General features: G+C 44.8%; 1 pseudogene; it reads left to right on the top strand.

The window, feature by feature from the left end:
• Positions 1-21973: 21973 nt before the first annotated feature.
• On the top strand, positions 21974-22483 carry LOC119519329 (annotated as a pseudogene).
• Positions 22484-22873: the final 390 nt, after the last annotated feature.

Here is a 22873-nt window from a genome sequence, read left to right as displayed (position 1 = left end):
GCAACTGTAAAGAAAGCTGAAAAAGAATCCAGACTTCAATTAGAGATATGGTTGAAGCAGATCTGGTTGGGGCTAGAGCAAATTGGGCCAAAGTGTAAAGGATGATACTGACCATGTTTTAAAATGCCAACTTCCATTTGAGACAAAGGGAAGACATGTTTATTTGGTATAGGACCTATATTTTCTGTAGTACATGAAACAATTTAACTTATACAATTAGTTTATTCAAACTCCATAATTACATGGAACTTTTAATAGGAAGTCAGATGTGATAGGTTCGTTTGGGGTAGTGTGAAATAGTGACACATCCCAGAGTGTTTTGGGGAGAGAATAAAAGTGTTTATGCAGGGCCCCCATGAGGAACTTGGGGAAAATGCAGAAGTGTTAGACTTCCTCACCTGGGTTGTTGCTGATGTTCTCACAAACATTGAGGACTGACAGTTTGGTATGCTGTGCCCTCTATCTTGGGGCACATTTCTCTTATGAAGCTCATTGCTGCAAAGAAGAGGCTAAACCTGCTCATAATTATGCTTAAGATTATGTCCCTGAGTACCTCTTTGTTGCTCAGAAGTCACCATCTCTCTCCAGCTAAGCCAACTGGGTGGTGAACTCACTCTCCTCCCTTCCCACCGTGTTGGGACCTGACTTCCAGGGGTGTAAATTTCCTTGGCAATGCAGGATGTGATTCTTGGGCATGAATCTGGTCCCAGAACATCTTCTTGACCAAAAGAGGGAAGTGAAATGAAACAAAACAAAGCTTCAGTGTCTGAGAGATTTCAAATGGAGTCGAGAGGTCACTCTGGTGGGCATTCTTATGCACTATATAAATATCCCTTTTTAAATTTAAGTGTATTTGAATAGCTAGAAGTAAATACCTGAAAATATCAAACTGCAACCTTGCAGCCTGGACTCTTGAAGACAGTTCTATAACTATGTAGATTACAAGGGATGACAGTGTGATTGTGAAAACCTTGTGGATCACATTCCATTGATCCAATGTATGAATGGGTGAGTAGAAAAATGGGGACAAAAACTAAATGAAAAATAGGGTGGGATAGGGGGATGATTTGAATGTTCTTTCTTTTTTTCTTATGTTTATTCTTTCTGGTGTAAGGAAAATGTTAAAAAATAGATTGGGTAAGGAATGCACAATTGTATGATGGTAATGTGAGCAGTTGATTGTTCACCATGGATTACTGTATGTATGTATGTGAATATTTCTCAATAAAACTTAATTTTAAAAAGGAATGCTGAATTTTATAAAATGCTTTTTCAGCATCTATAGAGATTATCATTTGATTTTTCCCTTTTAATTTGTTAATGTGCCGAACTATATTGATTTATTTTTCTTATGATGAAACATCCTTGCATGCCAGGAATGAAAACAATTTTGTCATGGTGTATAATTCTTTAAACATGCCTTTGGATTTGACTTGCAAATATTTTGTTGAGAATTTTACATCTATATAAATTAGGGAGATTGTCTTATAGTTTTCCTTCTTGCAGTATCTTTATCTGGTTTTCATATTAGAGTGATATTAGCTTCATAAAATGGGTTAGGTAGTGTTCCTTTTTCTTCAATGTTTTGAAAGAGTTTGAGCAGGAATGACATCAATTCTTTTTGGAATGTCTGGTGCATGCTGAGTATTCACTATTTCATCTTATGTTGTTTGCCTTGTATGTGGTGAATTCCTACTCTCTTGCTTCTTTCAGAACTTACTCCTTCTATTCAGCAATTGACAATCTGATCATTATATCTTGGACTGGGTTTATCTGGATTTATTCTGGTTGGAATTCACTGGATATCTTTGATTTGCATATTTTTGTCATTTAGAAGTGTTGGGAAGTTTTCCCCAACTATATCTTGAAACTCTCTTCCTAGCCCTTTACTCTTCTCCTTCTGGGACACCAGTCATTCTTATATTTCTGTGCTTCATGTTGTCCATCATTTCCCTGAGATGCATTTCAATTTTTAAATTTTTTTCACCATTTTTTCTTTTGTGTGTACATATCCAATTGCATTGTAATCTAATTCACATATCCCTTCTTCTGCCTCTTCAAATCTGCTGTTTTTTGCCTCTAGTTTATTTTTAATTTGATCAACAGGATCTTTTATTTCTGTAAGATCTGTTATTTTTAATTTACTCTTTAAAATTCTTCTTTAACTCTTCTAGATTCTTCTTGGTGTCTTTTATGTCTTTAGCCATCTCGTTGAAGTTGTTTTGGGGATTTTTTCTTTAATTTAATTGCTCCAAATTTTGTTTCTCTTCCTGCTTTTAAATTTGTTCATTTGGCTTATTCATATATTCTTGTTTCTTTGGGACTTTATGATTTTCTGTTGGTTTCAGGCATTTACTTGGTAAAATTATTTTGGGAAATGCCATATTTTTTGAGCATTTGTATAAAATTTGGCGGAGCTACAGCTTGCTGAGATGCACTTTTCCTGCTCTACCAGCAGATGGCACTCTTGAGCCACCTCTTACTCTCAAGCCAGCTTTCCCCCAATTTCACTTGTGTGCCTGGTGGTGCCCAAACCAGTTTGGAATCCATTCAGTGCACTAGTTCTCCATGTGCACTGGGGACTGCCTGCCCTGGGCATGTGATGTGGGCCCTGTGGAGTCAGGCAGGGAATCCACTCAAGGACAACCTCCAGCTCAAACATGCCCTGCTCCATGTCTTCCATGAGCTCCTGGAAGCTTTCAGGTGTTGGAGGGGTTCCTGTTTCTTCCATGTGGCACACTTTTATCCCTACTTTTTGCCCATGCACCTCCAGGACTTCCATGTGGGGAGAGTAAATGTCAATACTCCCCACTGCCTCCCAGGCTCCCTCTCTTGGCCATGTGGCTATGGAGGATTATCTCTCCCAATTAATTATTAATAGGGTGCATGAGAGTAGAGAGTCACTGCTCACTTTTTTCCTGGAAGCTAACCACTGCTGGCCCTGGGAAGCAGTTCTCATTGAACAAATTCACCCCATCCCTTCAGGCGTAGACTCTCTGCCTTTCCATCCACATCACCACCACATAGTATAGGAGTACCTCTATGGCCACTCATACCCCAAAGCTGCAGTCCAGGCATCCTTGGGGATCCTCTGGAACCTCTCTAGTTTCCTTCATAGAAGAGAAGCCCACTCCACCTCACCCACTCTGCCATCTTCCCAGAAGTCACTATTTTTTTCACTTTGGAAAATGTCACTAATTTTTATAAAAATGTGTTCATATTTAGATATTATGGCTTAATATTGATATTTATAAAGTAACTTAAAAATCAATATTTTACTTTTTTCATTATAATTAATGGGTTAAATATTGATAGTTATTGCTTGTGAAAGAAAGGAGCTGACTCCATCTCTCTGTTCCTGCAAGAAGTTCTTTATTAGCTTTTTAGTACAAGAATATATAGCATAAGCATTCTTTGGATAATATGATTGTTTTCCCATTTCCCAGGGAACTGCATTTGTTCTAAAATCACAAGACTAGTGTGTTTACAATTTTGGGGTGCAAGCTTGAGGACAATATCTATCCTAGGGAACAATCTTTTCTGAGCTAGGTGGGAAAACAGAAACATGGAGGGAGCCCAGCTTCATTCTCTAACTTAATTGCCTGCCTTCAAGCCCACGATGTCTTGGACTCCTCCTGACCTTTCAGGAGGCAGATTCTCTAACTTGCCAAGCCAGGGAACCCTCTGTGCCTCCACAATTGCTTGCAAGAAGAAACTCTGAAACCTTCAAAGTTTTGAAATCATGATGAGGACCTAACACCTAAATGTTTGAGAACTGCAAAAAAGTAGAGTAGTTTTCTCAGTTGGTAAGAGGTTTGTTAAGAGTTCCTTCTCATCTCAGTGCATCTGGTTGCAGGATCTTGAGACAGTCCCCCTTAGGCAGCTGTGGAAAGGGGAGGAACCAGCATGATCACACTTTCTCTATTCATTCCCTCATTTTCTCTGTGGGTTTAAACTAAATTAATCAATAGTGTAAAAATATTTTTTGGTTTCCTTAGTAAACTTAGTCCATTTTAATTGTTTTTACTATCTTTTTTTTTGCATAAATTTCTCAGAATAATTTTTAATATCCACCAATACATGGATCTATTCCCTGAGGCAAAGAATGTAAGGAAACACAAATCAAGGTTAACTTGAAGTTTGGTTCCTGTAGGATGGGTTCTGGTAGGACAAAGCAGAGAACCAGGGCTCTTTTAATGGAAGGTTTCCCTGGGACCTCTCCACAGTAGAGCCCAAAACCACCAATTCTACCTCCTGTTCCAAACCCAGGTCTGCACCCCAGACTGATGGCATCTGAACAGATGATCAATCTACACTTTATTATTGTTTTCTGTGCTCAGAAGTTACGCTGCTTCCAAGAACCCAACTTAAAAAAATCATTGTAAGAGATAGAAGTCTTTAATAGTAATGGAAGTCTTCTAATATTTTGTATGGAAAGCAAAATCCCCAACTCTCTGAAGAAATTCCACCTATGGACTAGTTCTCTCATGGATTCATCCTTTTACACCTTAAATCTGTGATCTCCATTAGAAAAGAGCTGAGCCTTATAAGGTTGTGATTCAGTTGGCTTTGGCCCTGTTCAAGCAAACTCCCACTCAAATAAGAGTATAGGGACAGACAGTAGTTTAAAAGTAAAGAGCGCTTAAGAAAACAATTCAAACTAAACACATATTTAGTAAAGGAGCACATAAGTTTAAAGGAACAAGTTTACATTGTAAAAATAAATTGATACATTTCCACACCTGGGACTTCTACCCCTTCCAAGTGAGGCTGGATCTGAGATCAGAAGACCCATTTAGTCCAAGAAACAGAGTATTTATAGAGCCTTTGATTCAGGGTGCATTCAAGTAAGTCATATTTTCTTCTTATGTTTGAATCATGGGTGGTGAACCACAGGAGGTGAACTATGCATGGTAAACCACAGGTGAGTCAAGATCAAAGGAGGATATTCACAGCATTATCAGAGATTTAAACTTAACCTTGAATGTTTACAAAACTTTTTAGAAAATATTTCTAATTGAGCCATGATTTCTGTAAAAGCAATATAACACACATTTTACTTATACTAAAACAAAAATTAGAAGAGAATTTACTATTACTTGTAAGTTAGTACAGACTTATTTCACTCTATAATCAGTTTAACCATTACATCATGTTGATAAGAATACATTCATGTTGATAAGCAAACATTTGATCAAAACTGTATTTAGCCTTGTTACATTACTTATGATTTATCTATTATTGAAGAAATAGCTACAGCCCCAACCTGTTTCTTTTTACACAGAGGACAAGATGGTTACATGTTAACCATGTCTAAGTAGATTGAGAAGAGCTTTTTGCTTTCCTGAAAATATTCACAGCTTTTACCAGGCTCTGCAAGCCTTTCTCTCACTCTTTCGTTTCTTTGTTGGGACTTCTTAACTTCTCCTTTAGTTACATTTTTCTACTATAGGACTTGAAGGATATGAATTATCTGTCCCAGTTATTATAGTAAGGCCTTTTCACTTTCTATCATTTGGAAATTTTACTTGAGTATTTTGGGGTAAAACTTCTGTTAAGTATACTTCTATATCAGAAATAGTAACTGGTTCTTCACTAACAGAACTGAAAGCATCAGGTGGTATATGACAGCAGCATAGAGAGAAGGAGTCAGCATCCTCATTTTCAGATTCCTCAGTAGAGATATTATCCTGCAATAATACCCCATTAGAGCTTTGTCACCCCGAGGGAGTAGGCATGGCTCTGTGGACCACAAGGGAGCAGGAACTCCCTGATATTTCATAAAGTAACTCCACCCCAGGAAGCTCATGGGAAGGCCCCAGGCCCCATATTCAGCATCCCCTGAATGGAGAGCAGCGGAAATGCTGTGGGTTACCATGGTGATTCATACCCAGGGCTCCCTTGCAAAGCCCCTATTTTGTGACCTCCTTAAGGATTCCAGCCAGGCTCCCTGGGCCACCTGAGACAAGGCTGGTTCCACCCTTAGGAGCCCCTGAGTTCCCAGGTACAGCACAACCTCCCCACTAAGGAGATGATGCTCAGAACCACCCCTGCTCATCCTGCCTGTGTAATCCAACAACTCACTCTCTCTCCCTGCTCCGGATCTCTGGGAGATTGTTGGAAGCATCTCAGTTCTGTGGTGCACAGAACTCATAATCCCAACCTCTACTATCACTGAGAAAACTAACATCTCAGGGAAATTTCCAGAAAGTTCTGGGTTGTTTAACTTTCAAGCCAGAGTTTATTTCCCTGATAAGTTATTGGGGCCTGATATGAGCAAGATAACTGGCCATAGGGGCTCTTCATGTAGGCGGGGAGGAAAATCTTGCCTAAAGGGGAAATTGTTTTTAGAATAATGGTCTGGTATATGAAATAATATAGGTACAGGATGCTCAGATATAATCTTCAATCTTAACTCTCAATTCACTGTGAGTCATGAGTGTGCATCTACTATTTATTTGTATCCACCCAGTGCCAGAGACCAAGAGTCTACAGTAAGGTTGTGCTGAGGGGCACTGAGAAGGAGAGGGCAGCTCAGATGGAGATGGTATCACCTTCCAGAGTAGGTCCTAGCCAACTGGGAGAAGCCTCTGATCTGCTCTAGGGGAGAAGGAAGAGAGGGGAAGGCTGTGGGGCCCTGGCAGGGAGGGCTGAGCTCTGTCCAGGTGACAGGCTTCCTGCCTCCCAAGAGCACATCCTTCAGCAAGGCTGAGGTCCCAGAATTGTCCTGTAATCTACATGGTGAGCCAGTCAGGGGGTCCTGGCAGGAGTGAGGTTGGGTGGGACAGGAGAGTAATATGCATTGTGACATGGCTGTGGCCAAGCTTGATCCTCAAGGTGAGGGGAAAGTGGAGAGTGGAGAAGAAAGAAGATGTGTGTGCCAGGTCCTGGGAAGCAGGGTGGGGGCTGCGGCCTTCACCAAGTGTCTGTGCTGCAGGCCCAGCTGGGAAGCCCCCACCTTCCCCAGCCTTGTACCCTCCTCCCTGTGCTCAATGGGGCCCAGCAGCTATGTCCTCACAGATCCCTGTGTAAACACAGGCCAGGACCCATGAACCACCTCCACCTGCTCCAGGAAGAGCTTTCCAGGGGGCCTCATGTTCAGGGCCCAGAACAGGGCTTGGACACCCAGGGAGGAGGCTGTGTGACATGAGGGACCCTCCCTCACCTGAGGCTGCTGGAGGGGATAAGAGGGACTTGAGAATCCCAGTGCTGGGGGAAGGACTGGGGACCTGACATGTGTCCTTGTCCACTGCCCCCACCTCACTCACCCACTGTCCTCTCTGCTGACACTCAGTGTCTTGGTCTCAGTCTCTGCTGACTCAGCATCTGCAGAATCCAGTCTCTGGGGCAGATGTTCACCATCTCCTGCCCTAGAAGCAGCAGCAACATAGGGAACAGGGACCAGAACTCATCTGGGGGAGGAGCTCTTGGCCCTCTTGGGTCTGGGAACAATTCTCAAGCTCCAAGTCAGAAACACAGCTTCCCTGGGCATCTCTGGGCCCCAGCCCAAGGATGAGGCTGGTTATCACTGCTCCACATGGGACAGCAGCCTCAGGGCCCTCCAGGTCATTGGGACATGAGACACAAACATGCTGGTGGACCCGCAAAAGGGCTGCCTGTGCAGCTCCCTGGCCTCAGCCAAGGCTGTGACTCTCCTTGTTCATATTTGTTCTTTTGACCAAAAATCAGGGTCAAGTTCTAGGGAAGGTAGGCACATATTCTCAAAATCTGTGCCAAATTCAATCCTGGGTAGCAACACATTATCTGGTGGTCTTAGATTGAGCAGAAATTCCTTGATGCAGAGGGACAGAGTTCATGAAAGGGGTCAGAACAGACAGAGAGACTGAAAGGCAGCTAGATCTGCCTCAGGGTGAAGATGGAAGCAGAGGTGTGTCCATCCACACCATTAGCTGAACACCCATGTGCAGCCTCAGCTCTAGGGAGAGCACACAGTGTAGACAAGGCAGGGAGAGTCCTGTCCTCACTGAGGTGAGGCTGTCATGGGGAAGGAGAAGACAAACAAGGATAAGTAGCAGTTAGAATAAGATATGTTACGGTGATGTGAGGAAAGGGGAGCTGGGAGGGTGGGTACAGGAGCCATTGGGGGGTCTGAGGACATAGATATGGAACTGGACCTATTGAGGAAATTCTAGCTGCTCCATAAAAGCCAAGCCAGGAGGAGGTGTTAAAAGAAAAAGAATGATTTCCTCAGAAAGAAAATATTTACATACATTTACAAACACAAAAATAACACCAGAGCTTCAATTATTTAGAGACAAACATAATATTACATAGCTGGACATGAGATTTGACTAAAAATAATATCTTGACACTCTGTTAATTGAGGGTACAGGGATGGGGTTTGAAATAAAAAGGAATTGAAGGCATTTCCCTGAACACAGACAATGGGGCACTGACTAATCAGTAATATGAAGAAGTATTTTCTTTTTGGCCAATGTCTAGGGAAAATTTACCCTTTGTTTTATTTTATAAAATAAAATATAAATATAAATAATGAACTGCTTGGAGACTTATGGACTCCCAACTCTGTGTCAGCCAGTTTGTTTCCTGTGGCTCCATCCTCACCCCATCAAGCCCAGACATGCCCCTCAGTGTCCACACCAGCGGGGCCACTATCCAATCAGGATGCAGGTCTGGGGTCCTCAGTGGCTCAGTGGGTCCTTGGCCTGGTGGTGCCAAGAGTGGTGTGGCCAGCAGGGGGCGCTGTGGGGCTGTCCTCAGGGTGAGGGTGCTGGGCCCTCCCAGCTGGGAAAGCATCAGTGGGTTGGAGGGGAGTGAACGCAGTGAGGCCACTGAGCTGTGACCAGACTGCAGATGTCGGGGCCTCTCAGGGCCCTTGGGTTTCACCCCAAGGACCCCAATCAGATGATTTTCTCTTGCTCCTCTCCTTCCTCCCTGCCACAGACACATGGTCCAAGGCAGGGACACTGGGCATGGTCAGGGAGCAGGGATCTATTTGAATACAGGGACTCATTGGGACAGAATAAAAGGAGACTGGGGACCCCAGGTTTCATGCTGGAGTCTTAGGAGTCAGAGCTTTGTCACCTGTACCATGAACCCCCTAACCCCCACACCTCCTCTTCCTCACTCTCTGCCCAGGTGAAGACTGATACAATGTGTGTGGGAGACTCCTTTTGGGGTACCTCAGCCCCTCGGTTCCACTCCCTTCCTCCCTGGGCTCACTGTCTCTCTGTCTCTCCCTGATCCAGTGTGTGTGGCCCAGGTGAGGCTGACTCATTTAACCTCAGTTTCTCAGGACCCCGGACACATCACCATGGTCACCTGCACTGGAAACAGCAACAACATTGGTGACCAGGGAGCAGTGTGGCTGCAGCAGCTCCCAGGCCAGGTCCCCAGACTCCTGACCCCCAGGAATAACAACTGAGCCACAGGGATCTTGAAGAGATTCTCAGGCTCTAGGTTGGGCAATGTGGCCTCCCTGATCATCTCTGGGCTCCAGCCTGGGGATGAGGCTGATGATTCCTGCTCAGTGTGGGGAGCAGCCTGAGGGCCTGCACTGTGCTCCAGGCTCATGGGGAAGGGAGACAAACAGCTATGAGCTTCTTCTGCCTCTTTGCTACCCAGGACCTTGGAGACCATGGACCTGTGAGCAGATGTAGCTGGGTCCCCACTGGACAGTATTGGGGATTAGAAGGAAACATGAAATGCAGTGTCTTTCTTAATTTTGTATTTCTAACAAAACTCAGTAAAGCCACTCAGAATGATTAGAAAGACCCATTCAATAAATATTTATGTACAATCCAATTCTAAATGTATCATGTTATCTTTGGCAATGCCATTACAAATAAACATTTAGAAAGAGGAGAGGGGACAGAAATATTTAATACTGATATTTTCAAAAAGGAACTGATAGCTATGATGCCAGGGAATAACTAAAGGACTATTCACTCACTCAACATATTCCCAACAAGTGTTCAATGTCACGTCATCAGCCAGTGTCCAAATCTGTGGCTGCTCAGTCATCACAGTGTAGATGGGTCATGGTTTTGCTCACCAGCAGTGGGACAGCAATGCCCCAGGAAAACTTTTTAAAACCTCCCTCTTCATGCTTCATGACATCCATCTCCTCAGTCCTTCCTCTAGAGCCCCACCTCCACCTGTTCCTACCTGTCCCTGGACAGAGCTGTGAGGGGAGAATTCCAGGGGGCAATGGTTGTGCAGACTGAGAGAGACCCCCTGGGAGAGTTTGTGCTGGACACTGATTAGGGCTACAGAAGCATGACCAGAAGGGCAGACCCTACTGTGATGACTCCTGTAGAATTAATGGAAATGGACCAGATTGACATCATGAGGGGAAGAAGGCCCCTATGACAACATGAAGGCATTTGGAGGACACTGGGCTCCAGGGTTCCCTGAGCGCTTGCCTCTGAAAAGAACATCCACAGGAACAAAGCCCTCTGCCAGCAGTTCTCAGAGGCATTAGACAGCCTGGTGACCTGCCCTGTGGCCAGCAGGGGGCCCTGTGGAGTGAATGTAGCAGGGCAGCAAACTTGGGCCAGGCCGGGTGGGGACCACTCAAGTTTCCACAGGCCTGAGGGAAACAGATACATCCCTTCTCTGGGGATTTCCTATTCCTAGGAAAATCCATCCCCCATTTCCCCATGATTGTCTGGGCCTGGCTTCCTCATCCCATTTCTTCTGGTTCTCGTCATATGCTGCTCAGTCCCCCATGGGGTCCCTTCCCAGATCGATGTCTAAAATGAGATTGGAGAACAAGAGGACCAAGACCATTTTGTCTAAAATGACCCTTGTCCAGGAGACAGAGCTCTGTGGTGTCCCCACCTGCACCTGAGCTCCGTCTTTCACACTGTTGATGCTCATTGGGCAGGGGCTGCCACTGGGATCAGAAGAAGGGATGTGTGGGTGCACACAGGGCCCTCTTCCTCTTCTGGCACTAGGTGATGGTGAGGTGTGAACACAGCTCTATGCCTCCTATTGCAGCACCCTAATTTCTAGGATGCTGGGTGGGACCTACTGCCTCCCTGTCCTGTCTGTGCCCTTGGCCAGAAGTTCCCTCTGTCCTGCACTGGATGCCTCAGTGTCAAGGAACAGAATTATTCAGCTGCCCAGACCACTGTCCCCAGGCAGAAACCCCAGAGCCATAATGACAGATATTCACCCTCAGGGTTCCCAGACTTATCCTGGGTCCCAGGACTGTCACCACAGCCTCCATGACTGTCTGTTGGCCATATCCTGATTATTGGGTTTCTCATGGGACACTTTAATTCTTACCTGTGGGCACAAATCTCCTATCAGCACCTCCTGCACAGCCAGCCTGTTGTCCCTTGCCTTGCCTGTGACAGCACCAGCCCAGGGGCACTTCTGCTATTGGCACTGAGGTGGTTGGGGTTTCCCACCTCCATGGACCTATTTGTGGAGTATTAGTCTGAGCCATTGTCAGTGCAGGATTCCAGCCGGGTTGTCTCTGCACAGCAGACAGGCCTTGCTTGTGGAGGGAGAATCTCCCTAGGAGAGAAATGGTGCTGAAAACAGATGGTTTGTTTTGTGTTCAGAGTTCAGGGGATCTGGGAGCCTCAGGGTGGACCCTACAGACAGAAGTTTCCATAGTCAGCTTTTCTGACCATCCTTCTCAGATTGACACACTTTCCTTACTCCTGATGGCCACTAATTCTCATCCAGGTGAACTATATTGTTTTCACAATGATCCCAGTTATGTAAAGAAAACACAAGTAATTTTCATAATTTAGGGTCAAAAATTATGTTTCAAAATGCATTTCTGTTTTTTAAAGAACTTTGAAAATTAGAAAAATATCCATATGAAGTGAGAGATAATATTTTTAAGGAAGAGCTAACTCTGCTAATCATAGGGATCAAGTGGCAGATCATTATCATTTCACCTGGACTTTTCCTCCCATACAGGCCCAGAGTTCACTTTCCCACAGGACACTGCCAGAGTCCCCACCTCACTCCCAGCCACTCCTGAGTCACTCACCGTAGAAGGGCACTTTCCACCAGGAATGGAACTAGAGCCACATAGGTCATGAAATGTAGATGCTAACTTAAAAAATAAGCAAAAGAAAACAAACAGCAAATAGATGAAAGTAATTTTATCATATATTTTATTCCTCTAAATATATGGAAATAATTTCATTTAACCTTTGATCAATATTGCAAATTATTAAAGATGTGATGTTCTTTATTTTTTAAATAAACCTCCTTAATCTGTTGTCTATTTTAAACCCACAGCAGGTCTCAGTTCAGACTGTCTGTGGCTCAGGTACCTGACAGCCCCCCAGGGCCAGTGGCTCCCACAGCACAAGAGTTGATCTAGAGCAGATAGAGGCAAACTTTTTGATGTAGGGCCATTTTGCTAATACTCTCCATTTTTCAGGTTAAGAAACCTGAGTTGGAACTGCTCATCTTGAATTATGTAGCAAGAAAGCAACTACATACAACATATAAGGGAACTGATGTGAGTGCATTTTGATAAAACTGTATTTACAAACACAGGCAGGGATTGTGACTTTACCCACATGTCTTATTTGCTCACCATTGGTCTAGATTCCATGTAGCAGATTCTCTTTCCTCCATGATGGTCTACTTATTCCAGATGCACACCCAGGAGTCCCTTCTGCTGGATGCTCACCTCTCCCCTTCAGTCCTCTTCTCCCCAGTCTCCCCATTCTCTCTGTGGACCCCCACCCCTTGGCCTCCATCAGCACTGGGTCTGATCTCACACTGAGGAGACCCCCCTTGGCTGAGGGAGGGCTGTGGGGTCCCTCATGCTCCCCAGAGTGGAGCAGCCCCAGGGTGAGCTGAGCTCTCTCTCCCTGACACTGGCTGCCACTCCTCTCAGCCTCCCTGCGGTGTTTCCCATCAGGGATGAGGGAGGTGGGACCAGGAGGGTTAGGGGAGCCCCCACCTGCCCCTGAGGGAAAGGGGCACCAGAGAGAGGACAGTCAGGATTCTGGGCTTCACAACTGCTAGGTCATGGCTGGTCTGTCACTGTCCTTTGTCCTCCTGGTTACTGAATCCTCAGGAAACTCCCTCTGAGCTACTTGGTGCATAAACATCTTCCATGATTTCCTGCTAGGGAGGCCCCTTCCCTGAGCTCCTGTCTGAGCTGTGGTAAAGGGACTGCAGCCTGAAGAGGAGGCTCCTGGGCTGTGAAGATGCCCCCTCTCTGTGAGGAGGGGCAGCAGGCAGGAGGTAGGACCAGCTCTCTCTCCACGGTCCCCTGCTCTGCATCCTAGACTTGAGTGACTCTGGTCCTGAGGCATCAGAGGGCACTGTGGGACTGCCAGGGGTGGCCCCAGCCACCTGGCTCCTTGTGGGGGCCTGCTGCTCAGTGTCCCCTGGGACAAAGCAGCCAAGTGTTCTTGTCCCTGAGGAAGCTCAGGCCAGGCCCTGTGACCCCAAGCAGAGAGGACTGAGGGAGAGCTCAGGGGTGGGAGGCCCCCAGGGGTGGGCAATGATTTATATGTGAGGTCCTCCCTCCCCCATGTGGGGCAAATGGATAAAAGAGATGTTGGGCAGCTCAGGTGCAGCTGTGGGACCTGGGGAAACAGAACTCTGGGGTGTCTCCAACATGGCCTGGATCCACTTCCTCCTCACCCTCCTCACTCTCTGCCCAGGTGACCAGCTGTCATCAGGATAAGGGACAGAGAGAGAACACTTAGGCTCCACCATGTTCCTACTGTGCTGGGGACCTGATGTGGCAGTGATTCCAGTGTCACTTTTCCTGTGTGTCCCTTTCCTTCATTCCAGGGTCCCGGGCACAGTCTGGGCTGACACAGGAAGCCTCGGTGTCAGGGTCTCCTGGACAGACAGTCACCATCACATGCAAGGGGAGCAGCCCTGTACTTAGTACACTTGGTGCTGGCTGGTAACAGCAGCTCCCTGGGGGCACCCCCAAGACTGTGATGCTCGGAACTTCTCGGCCCTCGGGGATCCCAGCTCGGTTCTCTGGCTCCAAGGCAAGTGGCACAGCTTCCCTGACCATCACAGGGCTCCAGCCTGAAGATGAGGCTGTCTATTACTGCTCATCAGCACCCACAGTGCTCCAGACACATGAGGAAGTGAGACAAAAACCTCCTCTGTGTCTGTCTGGCCCCTTTCTCCCTCCCTCTGCATTATTTTTCTGTAAACCTACAATTTCTATATCAAAAAAGTATAATGAAATGACAATTTACAGCTCCCAAAATTTCTAAAATATGAAGTCTAACATCAAATGTTGGTAAGATATGATACACTTTGAACTCTCAAGGTTGCTGGTTGAACTATAGTTTTACAAGCACTTTGGAAACATCTTCTGAGTTTTTACTGATGTTAAGCATGCACTTCTTTTGATCCAGAAATTCCAACTACATGTAAATACAGGTACAAACACATGCAGAAAATTATGCATAGAAGATTTATTTATAATAGTCAAATGAGGAAAACTTCCCATTGTTGTGTTAACAGGAGAGTCTAGACACACCCCAGTATAGGAAGGTGGTGGCTGCTCTTCAAGCCATAATGATCACTCAGCTCCTGCTCCCTTTGCCTCACCACCTGAGACCAGCACCAGCTCAGGGGGGGATCCCTGCCCTCACTCTGTCACCAGAACATGAGGGGCTGAGGCCATTCCATGCATGTGGGTCTTTAAGAAAGTCTTCTCTGTTCTCCTCCAGGCTTGGAAATAAACATTGATTTCTCCCATTTAACTGCATTGTCTAATTTTTGCAGGAAAACTTTGAATACTATTGAACATAGCAGACATCTTTGCCTTTTCCTGATCTTAGTGAAAATCACCTACATTATATAATATGTTCGTTTTAGGAATAAGTATATGTGCATGAGCGTGCATCCCACAAAAGTTAAAAGTTGAAAGTTTCCACTTATTTCTATCTTATTAAGTGAATTAGTTGGCAATTGTGAGGCAAAAATATGACTTTTTTCTTTTGATCTATTCATATGATGTATTATATTAAAGAGTGTCCCAATAATGAAACAACCTTGCATTCCTGGAATAAACCCCACTTTAGTCATGTTGTATCAATTTCTCAACAAGGTCATCTTCAACATTTGGTGGAAATCACTTCTGAAATTATTTTTTGTAGAAATTGAACAATTTAAAGTATTTACCCTTAAATTATCAATTTTAGTCCATGGTATTTCACAATTGAATATGCATTTCATCTAAGTTTCTTTTTCTTTCATTGAGTTTTTGAAGTTATCTCAGGGTTTGTTTTAATTTATAATTTTACAATGACTATTGGAAAATCACCATTTATTTTGTCTACATCTGCAGTCTCCTTTTTCATTAAATAAGTTAGCAAGTGGTTGTTCTTTCTTCTTTTGTAAAAATAAGTTGATTAGAAATTAGATGTTTTCCTATCCTCTACCTCATTAATTTTTCATTCATTGTGATGGAGTTATATTGACAGATGTGTTCTTTCTTGTATGAAGTGATTTTTCCTTTCTTTTTCCTGACAACTCTAAATTCCTTCTCCTGATTTTTTCCATCACCTTATGATTTCCAAAGGGCTCCTCTCTCTTCCTTTAAATTAACTTCTCCTCCAAAGCATTACCTTTAGGAGATATCCTCTCTGTATCTGAAATGAACTTTAATGTCCTCTCCTTGTAGTTCAGGGCTCTCTTCTTCTTTTTTTTTTTTTTTAATTAAATTCAGTTTTATTGAAATACATTCACACACCATACAATCATCCATGATATACAATCCACTGTCCACAGTATGATAACATAGTTATGCGTTCATCACCACAATCTATCTCTGAACATTTTCCTTACATCAGAAAGAACCAGAACAAGAATAAAATATAAAAGTGAAAAAAAAAAAAAAACACCCAAATCATCCCCCCATTCCACCCCATTTGTCCTTTAGTTTTTATCCCCATTCCTCCACTCATCCATACACTAGATAAAGGGGGTGTGATCCACAAGGTCTTCACAATCACACTGTCACCCCTTGTAATCTACATTATTATATAATTGTCTTCAGGAGTCCAGACTGCTGGGTTGGAGTTTGGTAGTTTCAGGTATTTACTTCTAGCTATTCAGGGCTCTCTTCTGTCTGAACACTGTGATGTGTCTTCACACTTAGGGGTGCTTTCTGGATCTGGCCATGCCTCCCAATCAGTAATTGGTCTGCTGCTAGCTTTCCTCCAATTCTTCCAGAAAAGTTGCCTTAAACTGACCTTGTTTTATGCTAAGGCTTCTGACTTCTGGTGGGAAAGTTGAAAATAGCCTTCAGGGATATCTGTTTGCATTTTGTTTGTTTTCAGTGACAGATAATTTGAAGTTTGGACATTATCTGTCATACATTTCCTGGGGGCACCAGTGTTGAGTAGTTTCAGTTGTCCTTTGCTTTCTCTTGTGTGTGTGTATTTTAAAGAGGATTGTAGGTGTTTTGAATTTCCTTGGTGCACATTAACTCAGGTACCTAAAATATTGCATTCTACATTTTGAAAAAAAAAGAAAAAAAGTCAGAACAAAAGGACATGTCCTGAAAATCTTGGCAAACTCTCTACTATTTAACTCATATCTAACATTGCTTTAAGTGGAGAAAAACAATAGACAAAAATAATTGCTTTGAGTAGTATGAGGTTTTTCTTTTTCTGAAATTTCTCATCAACACAAAAAATACATAACAAAAATGAGATTTATAAAGAAAACTGACAAGGAGCCATTTTTCTATCTAATCAGAAAGTGACATATATCACTAACAAGACTCAAAGGAATTCAATTTTAAAAAATGACCCATTATAAATTAATATATAAAACAATACACGTATTTATTCTCTCAATACTAATTTCAGTACTACTAATAATTTTATTTCAATATATTAAAATAATAAAATATTCTATTAATATTAATAAAAATATTAAACTGGTAGAATTAATTTTCCAAGGCTTGTGATATATATATAATTGCAAGTTTTCCTGAGGAAAATCAAGTAAAATTTATACAATTGGTGAACTATTTTTTCTTGAATAAGAAATCTCTAAAGATGTAAATAGATGATCATAATAAGTTATTTTATGAGATTATATTTTCTCAGTTTAGACTATAGACAGAGGAGATTTTTATAACTGCAAGGAAACAGGAGTTAATTTGAACTATTTGCAGACAAGGAAGGACACACTGATGGAAGAGAGACTTTGAGGATAATGATGCCACTGCAGCTTGCAGGCCCTTGAGGGGACTCTCCATAAATTTAAAGTGAGATCAGCTGTGTGGTGATGTGTTTATTTCCAGCTTCACTAAGCTGGTGTTGTTGGGGTAGAGAGAAAACAGTAGGCGATTTACACAGGACAGTGTGGAAGGCAGTGAGTAGGACTGAATGACAAGAGGGGAAAGGACCAGAGTATTTTCAGGGGACTGACTGTGATGACTATAATGATGGACCATTATCTGGGTGGACCATGGAGCTGGTCATCACCCTCGGTGGGGGGGGGGGAATCAAGAGGAAAAGCAGAGATCTCCTTCCTAGCAATGATGGCCTTTTATTGTGAAAACAAAGGGGAATTATACCACTGGATATTGAAATATATTTTAAAGAAAACTAAATTAAACTGTTGTTATGCTGTTGGATAAAAATTTAATTAATAGTCCAGAAAGAGAAGTATCATTACAAGTGTCTTTGGATGGATTGTTCAAATAATTCAAAATTCATCTCTCCGCCCTGAATCTTCCTCCTACTTCCTTGTTGGATCCCTTACCATCCCCCATGTACACCTGATTCCCTCCTTCCCTCTGATATCTCACAAACCAAACCCCTCAAGGCTTTGCCATCTTTGGTATCTGCCTTGACTTTTCATTAATTTGAATCTATTAAAATCCTTTCCTCTCAGATTGCCCCTTCCCCCTTCTCTCCTCTTGGGAGTTTCACACCCACTCACCCCTCCCCAGGGTCCAATAGGAGGAAGTCCTCTCTGAGAAACCTTTTCCAAATGCCCCTAATATTGAGAGTTCCTTAAGAATACATTTTCCTATCCCAGCCCTTTCATGTGCCCTGTATTTTTTACGGCTTTTTTTTTTTGTCAAAAGCCTGCCATAAACACAGAGTAAATAAAATTTAGTAATGTTGAGTTTGAGCCAAGTACTTAAGGTCTCCATCAAAATGTGGAGAAGTCCAGTAAAAAAGAAATGGCAGATGACTCAAGACTGTAGAGACATGTTTTCATTGTGACCAGCAGGGGGCACCATGGGGCTATGCCAGGGTCTCCCTGTGGAGGGAGCTCACAGATGCCTGAGTGTTGCGCTGACTCCAAGTTTTGTTGAGCCTGAGCCCCCGGGTGGGGAATCAACCACTGTGGTCCCTGGAAGAGTCTCCTGCCTTCAGCCTTGTGGATGTTCCCATCAGTGGCTTCTATGCAGCTTCCAACAAGGAGCAACCCTAAGGGGCTGCCTCAGATCTCAGTAGCTCCACCTGGACTCTGTCCATCACTCAGGAGTGTTTGTCTGCAGGTTTCCTCTCCCAGCCTGTGCTGTCTCAGTCACCCTCTTTTTGCATCCCTCCAAACTCCCACCAGACTCACCTGCACTCTGAGTAGTGGCATCAGTGTTGCAGGAAAAAGCCTGTCCTGGTATCAGCAGAAGCCAGGGAGCTCTCCCAGGTTTCTCCTATTCTATTACTCAGACACAAACAAACAGTTGGGATCTGGATTTTCTAGTCACTTCTCTGGATCAAAAGAATAAATAACAAATAAGTTACATTTGCTCCTCTTTGGGCTTCAACCTGAGGATTAGGCTGATGATCACTGCCAGATATGGGGGGACAGCTCCCCAGTTTTCCTGTTTTATTACTCAGACTCAAACAGTTGGGATCTGGGTTTTCTAGTCACTTCTTGAGCTCAAAAGAGGCATCAGGAAATACAGCACATTTGCTCCTCTCTGGGCTCCAGCCTGAGGATGAGGCTGATGATCACTGCCAGGTATGGGAGGACAGCTCCAGAGCTCACACAGGGCCAAGGACTAGAGGAAGTGAGACAAAAACCCCCTCTGCTCCCTGAATGACCCTCCTCCCTTTGTGATCTGAAAAAATAAGATACAATAAAAGAAAAAATGGAAGGGTTTTGAAGTGACTGCAGAGACTTTTTCTGAAAACATGAACAATAGAAATGGTTCTATTCTTTGCACCAGGAGACTTGAAAGGGAAAGAAGAAACAAATTATTCTCCTTTGGGGAGAGTTGCAATATTCAGTCTCACTCAACAGCCCTGGGGCTGGTGAACTATTGTAGCTGAGAGGTGAGCTCAAGGTCATTACTTGTGATGCAATCATCTCTTCTGGAACAAACAACCCTTCATCTGAAATTGGAACTCCAACAATCCCACTACATCCTTGAGTTGCAGCACCAGAAAGTAGGTCAGGGTGAGCTGGGACCCCCAAACAGGAGGACTTGGGCACATCAGAGACTCCAGATAGGCCTGGAGACTTGAGGCCATCATGGGACAGAGTGCCCATTCCTAAGAAGGCCCTGTTACCAGGGAAACCACTTAGACCTCCACATGGGCAGAGGAAAACTCTTGGAAACTGAGCTGGGATGGGCCTGCAGCTCTGCCCTGCAAGAACCAAGGGCCCCCAGAGGCCAGGCTTCCTCTCCCATTGGGCCTGGGGCACTGCATCTCCTCTTCCTCTTTCTCCTGCTGACTTGGGAGGACCCAGGGCTGGAAGGGTCCAGGGACAGACAGAGAGCAAGGGCTGATGGAAATGTAGCAACTACTCCCTATGATTGCTTTGGGAGATGCAATGAGACTGAGGGGAGCTCAACCTCCATCAGAGCACAGGGAAGGAGAGTCTTAGCCTCCCCATGACCTGCCCTCCATCCTCCTCCCCTCCCAACTCTCTACACAGGGGAGGGTCCTCCTCCTCTGGGAGGTAAAGGATGAGAGGTCTTATCCCAGCTTTGTCCCACATCCCCTTCTGTCTGGCACTCACAGAACTGTCTGTGCACATCCAGGGCAAGTGTCCCAGGCCTGTGGCCCAGGTGGGGCTGGTTCAGCCACCTTCTGACTTGAAGGATCCAATACAGGCACCACAGTCACCTGCTCTGGAAACAGCAGCACGGTCTGCACTGAAGGGGCATCTTGTTTGCACCATAACCAGGGACATGTCTCCTAGCCCCCAACCCACAGAAACCACAACTGATCCCAGGACTCCCAGATCCATTTTCTGGCTCCAGATGGAGCAGCCCAGGCTCTCTGAGCCTGTGCTCCAGCCTGAGGACACAGCTGGTTGTCACTGCTCAAAGTAGACCAGCAGCCTCAGGACTCACCTGTGGTTCCAGGTCCTCAGGGACAAGAGACACAACCAGCAGCTCCCCCAGCCTCCCCAGGTGCAGGGAACTCAGGGTGCACCTTTGACCTGGACCCAGGAAAGTCAAGTGCTTGGTTCCATGTGAAAATATGGTGAACTCTTCAGGCCTATTAAATATAATAGTATGAGTTAACATGCCTGGACCTACAGTATTGACAAATGCTTATATGCAACATCATTCTGAATGTATCTGAGGCTATATAGAGGGGCACATGCCCTTGCATTAATAACAAGGCCAGCAACATTTCATATCCACACCCATTTCCAAAATAATTGATGAAAAATATAAGATTTAGCTAAAGTAATGTTCATGATCCAGATTTTTCTTTACTAATTCAATTGGAGGAGATGGATTCACACTCAGATGGCACAGCTCCCTGACCACAAGTGACCAGTCACCAATGTCACCAGCAAACCACCCACCTCTTGTCCTGACCTCATCACATGCCCTGACCTCTGACTGGAACACTCTTTCCCTCTGCCAGAGTTCACAAGAGTCCTCCTGCAGGTCCAAATGTACACATTACACCTGTAATGTGTACATTACCCTGAAATCTGCCCACCCCTCCCCCAGCAAGTGACACAGAGTTATTTCTCTGTGTGCATGTTCCTATCACACCCTTTATTTGTCCTCTTACCATGTTCAGTGTGTGGCAAAAACAGGCAAAGTTGCAGCTGGAGGCATATAGTTGACAGAGATTGTCATTTTCATAATAGTGTAAGAATAGTTTTCAATCAAGATTAGACATTTCTGTGTGAGAGCATCATGTCCAGTGCAGGCCTTATGGAGGCACATTCTTGTTCTACAGTCTTGAGTAATGACATCAAGAAGATGTGTATGAAAGGGAGGGCACTCTCCCTCTGGTACTGGCATCCCAGAGCCAGAGGATGTCTGCCTTGGGGCCAGGAGAGGGCACTGTGGGCTGACCTGGGAGTGAGGGTGCTGGGCCTGACAGCTGGTCAACCACCCAGCTGGCTCCAGGGGAGTAGGGCCAATGGTGTCCTCACTGATGTGGGACATTCCTGCACCTGTGATGCACCCCATGACCCCATGAGCTCCTGCATCTGGCACTTTCCACCCATTCCATCTGAATTAGCTCATCTCCTCCTTTTCCTCTGTGGGGTCTTTGCTTTCATCTGGTCCAAGCAAGGGCTGGTGCACAGAAGGAGCCAGAAAGTGCTTGCAGGGACTATGCCAGCTCCCACAGAAACCTTGCTAGGGGATAAGACTGTGCTTGGGGGCAGAGGGCCCACAGTGAAGCCTCAGAAGAAAGAGATCTGAGACTTCTTCACCAGGCTGCCTAAGTTCTTGGACAGGATTTAGGGAAAGGGACCCCTGGGGCACACAGAACTTGCTTTTCTCCTCTTGTCCTCAGAGGACCAGGGTCCTGTCTGGGCTTGGCAGAGACTCCTGCTCACAGGCCTGTGTGATGTCCTGTCAGCTGCTTCCTCCCAGGGCTCCCCCAAGGGGCACACAGTGTAGCCCTGCCCATCAGCATCCTCTAACCACAGGACCCTCAGCTCAGGGAAAATGGGGCAGAAAGGGGGTGGGGCCTAATTTTCATGACCAGCCCCTCTTTGATGAGGCCAGCAGGGAGGGAATAAGAGCAGCCCAGGTGCATTGGGAGCATCAGAGACTGTGTCCACCATGGCCTGGACCCCTCTCCTCCTCCTGCTCCTCTCTCACTGCACAGGTAGGGACAGGACTCAGAGATCCAGGGCAGATCTCCCAGCCTGCTTCAACCTCCCTAGCTCAGATGTCCAGCAGCTTAGTCTTGGACCATGACCCAGCCCCCATGCATGTCTGTGTTTGCAGGTTTCCTCTCCCAGCCTGTGCTGACTCAGCCACCCTCCGTCTCTGCATCCCTGGAAGCATCTGTGAGACTCACCTGCACCCTCAGCAGTGGCCTCAGTGTTGGTGACTACCACATATACTGGTTCCAGCAGAAGCCAGGGAGCCCTCCCCAGTATCTCCTGAGATTCAATTCAGACTCAGACAAGCACCAGGGCTCTGGGACCCCACCACTTCTCTGGATCCAAAGATGCCTCAGCCAATGCAGGCCTTTTGCTCATCTCTGGGCTGCAGCCTGAGGATGAGGCTGAATATTACTGTGGGATCTGGCACAGCAATGCTTGTCACAGTGACACAGGCAGGTGAGGAAGTGGGACGAAAATCCCAGGCCCCACAGGTGATGGCCTATGACTCTTATATTGTTGATGTGAAACTATATTTACTCTTTCTATAAAAAATTCCTCATTCAGAAAATATCTCTTAGATTGTCACTAAATACATATAAAGACTTAAGAATGTGTCCTCACACCAACACCATCACACAATGTACAGAATCTGGGAAGAATTTGCTGCTAATTCCACATGGCCCTGACATTCTGTGGAATCATGACATTAAAAGTTTTACTTAGATTCTTTTTAAACTTAAAACAACCATAGGAAAGTCAAGAGAGAAAAAAATCTGTTTACAATAAGAACAAATTTTGTAACACCCACAAAAAAATCCTGACTGGAAAGTTATAATATAAATATGAACAA

Source organism: Choloepus didactylus, chromosome 23 (assembly GCF_015220235.1).
Source record: "Choloepus didactylus isolate mChoDid1 chromosome 23, mChoDid1.pri, whole genome shotgun sequence".
NCBI classification, from domain to species: domain Eukaryota; kingdom Metazoa; phylum Chordata; class Mammalia; order Pilosa; family Megalonychidae; genus Choloepus; species Choloepus didactylus.
This window is presented reverse-complemented; position numbering and strand designations above follow the sequence as displayed.